General features: G+C 50.9%; 1 pseudogene; it reads left to right on the top strand.

Annotated features, from left to right (window-relative positions):
• The window catches only part of LOC102763344, a 28,667-nt pseudogene extending 24,490 nt beyond the window's left edge, over positions 1–4,177 (top strand).
• Positions 4,178–4,391: the final 214 nt, after the last annotated feature.

The raw sequence follows: 4,391 nt of genomic DNA, 5'->3' as shown, positions 1-4,391 counted from the left end.
CAACTGTCCCCCCTTCCGGGCTTCATGCCCCCAACTGTGTCCCCCTGCTGGCCTGCACGCCCACAACTGCCCTCACCTGCTAGCCTGCTCACCACGAACGCCCTCCCTGGCCAGGGTCATGGCCTCCAACTGCCCTCCCCTCTTGGCTTTGCTTGCTTTGGGAACCTGAACACGGATGTAGTTGTCCCCTTTAAATATTGGCCTCTGCAGATGGTCGGGGCTGCTTCTCTCTTGGGCTTCCCGAGTGGAGGAGCGGACACTGGCCAGTCAAAGGCTCTCCAAATTTTAATCAGTCTGGAGTTCTGGTCATTCTGTCACTCGCACTCCACAACATTTGGAGGCCCCCAGTGAGATAACCGACCAGAGTCCAAGAAAGACATCCAAACTCCCAGACTAGGGGAGATCTCTGAGAGACGTTCCTCAGCCCTGGGACCGATAGAGTTTGGCAGGTCTGTCCAAAAATTGGCTAACTGACTTCAGTTGGAGCCATTGGATCTGATTCTTACCGGTAAGAAGACTCAATTCTTTTGAGTCCTGATTCTGGTTCTGTGGGCCCGTCAGAGGTCTCTGGAAGCCTGGACGCAGCACTACTTCCGTTGAGACCAGATCCCGGTGCACAACAGTGCCCGGTGATCCTGAGTCTGGTTATTTGTCTTGTCTGTGTCTGTTGTTGCGTCCAATTTGTTTTTGTTGTCAGAATGGGTCAATCAGCTTCATGTACTGTCTGTACCCTCCTTCAATGTTTTTTGAAAAATTTTCAGGACTTCAAGCCAAGAGCCGAGGGCTACGGAGCCCCTGTTAACGCTTTTGATTTGCAGAAATTCTGTGAGAGTGAATGGCCAATGTTCCAGCAGATTGAGAGGCCTCCTGAGGGCTCGACCGATTTGGGTTTAGCCTATCAGGTCCAAGCTATAATTTTTGGAAACCCCGGGCACCCGGACCAAATGGTGTATATTCAAATTTGGATAGATGTCTTAACTGAAAATCCTAAATGGCTCCGGGATTGCCAAAAACACTCAGAAAAGAAAAAGAAATTGGGACAGAGACCGACTGTCCTTCTCACTACACCTCCCAGGGAGGCTGAGAGGAAGCCCCTTGTCCTCCCACCTCCGCCGGAGGACCCCATCCTGGCAGAGCCACCCCCGTATCCATCAGCCCCAATGGTGGCTCCCCCTGAAGACCCTCTGAGTCCATCTCATACCTGCAGTGGGGCAGAGCACCAATCCCCACATTCACCCCCCTCTCCGGACTCCTCTGGGGCCCTGATGTTGCCTTTGTGCCAGGAGGCCACCCCCAATGGGGAGGAACGGTCTTTTATGGTTTACTTCCCTTTTTTGACCAGTGATCTCTACAACTGGAAGAATCAGAATCCCTCTTTCTCAAAATCCGCAGGGATTAATTTCTCTCTTGGAGTCTGTCTTTTTCACCCACCAGCCCACTTGGGATGATTGCCAACAGCTCCTCCAGACCTCGGAGGAGAGAGAGAGTCAGGTCGGAGGGAAGGAAATTGGTTCTTGGCACCGACTGCCAACCCTCTTCGGAGTCAGCACGGCTCAAGGCTATCTTCCCACTCTCCCGCCCCTCGTGAGACCCCAGCACAGAGCAAGGTAAGGAGGCTCTCTATTGGTATCTCCAGACTGCTGAGGGGAATCCGAGCGACTGCGTGGAAACCCACCAATTTGTCTAAGGTAACTGAAACTGTACAGGGACCGAATGAATCTCCCGCCGCTTTTCTAGAGCACCTGTGTGAAGCCTACAGGCTCTACCTACCCATAGATCCTGATGCGCCTGAGAATCGACGGGCAGTTAACATTGTTTTTGTGTCCCAGTCAGCCCCAGACATTAGAAAGAAATTACTAAAGTTAGAAGGCTTTGAGGGAAAAGTGCTGCCAGAATTGGTTGAGGTTGCTCAAAAGGCCCGAAGAGGCATCACAGTCCACATAAAAAGATTGAAAAAAGCAGGAATCTTAGTCCCTTGCCACTCCCCATGGAATACCCCATTGCTTCCTGTACAGAAACCAGGAACGGAGGACTTCAGACCCGTTTAGGACTTAAGAGAGGTCAATAAGAGGGTAGAAACTATATATCCCACAGTGCCTAATCCATATACCTTCCTGAGCCTGTTACCTCCCCATCATCAGGTATACACAGTTCTAGACCTAAAGGATGCCTTCTTTTATCTGCCTCTGGCCCCATCCATCCAGCCCATTTTTGCTTTTGAATAGACGGACCCAGACTAAGGGGAATCAGGACAATTGACCTGGACACGGTTACCCCAGGGGTTCAAAAATTCCCCCACTCTGTTCGACAAAGCCCTCAGCCAGTACTTGGGCCCGTTCAGGCAGGAACATCCAGAGGTCACCCTACTCCAGTATGTAAATGACCTCCTCCTTGCCGTGCAACCCAGAGCAAGTGTAGGGAGGCTATTGAAGCCTTGTTGAGACCTTGGGCAAAATGGGGTACATGGTGTCTGCTAAAAATGCCCAACTTTGCACCCCAAAAGCCACTTACCTGGGGTATGAACTCAGCGGAGGAAAAAGGACTCTGTCGGTTAGCCCCGTGGTCGGCAAACTGTGGCTTGCGAGCCACATGCGGCTCTTTGGCCCCTTGAGTGTGGCTCTTCCTAAGCCTTAAGAGTACCCTAATTAAGTTAATAACAATGTACCTACCTATATAATTTAAGTTTAAAGCAGTAGGATATTGCCGCCTTTGGATATTAGGTTTTGCAGAAATAGCAAAACCCCTGTATACCTGCACTGGGGAAAGACTGAGAAACTAAACTGGACTAAAATTAAAACTAAGGCTTTTCAAGATCTTAAACATGCCTTAGTCAGCGCACCAGCGTTAGCGCTGCCAGACCTCACAAAGCCATTTCAGTTACATGTGGCAGAGGCTCGGGGAATAGCAAAGGTGGTGCTAACCCAATCCCTAGGACCATGGAAAAGGCCTGTGGCAGACTTATCCAAGCGGCTAGACCCCGCGGCTGCAGGGTGGCCAGGGTGTTTGAGAGCAGTGGCAGCTACAGCTATGTTGGTAAAGGAAGCCTCAAAACTCACCCTCGGGCAGGACTTGCAAGTAGTGGCTCCACATTCCGTGCAGGCACTGTTGTGAAGCCCACCGGAGCGCTGGCTCTTGAATACTCGAATCACCCAGTATCAGGTACTCTTCCTTGATCCCCCGCGAGTCAGTTTTCTCAAAACGGCGGCATTAAACCCTGCTACCTTGTTGCCTGATGATGACCCGGAGCAGCCCCTCCATGAATGCACTGAAACCCTGTCCTCACTCAAGAAACTTCGAGAGGACCTGACGGACTAGCCCCTGCCAGACCCTGACGAGACCCTATGCACTTATGGAAGCAGCTTTGTGGTCGATGGAACCAGGTACACAGGAGCAACGGTCGTGAGCTGACAAGGTAATCTGGGCGCAGGCACTGGGGTGAGGGACATCAGCTCAGAAGGCAGAGCTAATAGCCCTCACCCAAGCTCTACGGTGGGGGAAGGGAAAGGCAGTGACTGTACACATGGACAGCCGATATGCTTTTTCCACTGTTCATGTTCACGGGGCCTTATACCGAGAAAGGGGACTCCTAACGTCAGGAGGGAAGGAAATAAAAAATGTCCCAGAAATCCTTACCCTCCTTGCAGCCCTTTGGATGCCAAAGGCGGTGGCAGTCATACACTGCAAAGGACATCAGTCAACTGACACCCCAGAGGCACGGAGAAACGCCTTCGCAGATAAAAGGGCCAGGGAAGTCGCCCAAAAACCAGTGGGGCCCCTCCATATTTTACCAGTCCTCCCTGCAAGGGTATTTGAGGAGACTCCAGTCTACTCGGAGGAGGATATTGCACTGGGGAAAAGGCTCCAGGCAAAAGAAACATCTGGAGGATGGAAAGAATTGCCAGACCAGAGACTGCTCGTTCCAGAGGCCCTGGGAAAGGAACTCATTTCCCAGGTCCATCAGAGTACTCATCTGGGGGGAACCAAGCTGGTAGAACTGCTGAAACGAGATTATTATATTCCTAAGCTCTTTCAGGTCTCAAAGGATATCGCAAAGAGATGTCACATCTGTGCACAGGTAAACCCCGGGAAGCGGTCCCCTTTAGTTGAAGGAACCAGACTCAGACGGAAAATTCCTGAAGAGCATTGGGAAGTACCAAGTCTGAAACAGCTCAAGTAATAGTAAAGGAATTAATCTTAGAACTTGTCCCCAGGTTTGGCCTACCTGTTGCAATGGGGTCCAACAATGGCCCAACATTCATTGCCCACATCACTCAGTTATTGGCAAAGCTACTAGGTATACATTGGAAATTACACTGTATCTATAGACCTCAGAGCTCTGGACAGGTAGAGAGGATGAATGGAACCTTGAAGGAAACCCTGACAAAACTAAA

The sequence above is a fragment of the Myotis davidii genome, unplaced genomic scaffold, assembly GCF_000327345.1.
Source record: "Myotis davidii unplaced genomic scaffold, ASM32734v1 scaffold1172, whole genome shotgun sequence".
In the NCBI taxonomy this organism is placed as follows: domain Eukaryota; kingdom Metazoa; phylum Chordata; class Mammalia; order Chiroptera; family Vespertilionidae; genus Myotis; species Myotis davidii.
This window is presented reverse-complemented; position numbering and strand designations above follow the sequence as displayed.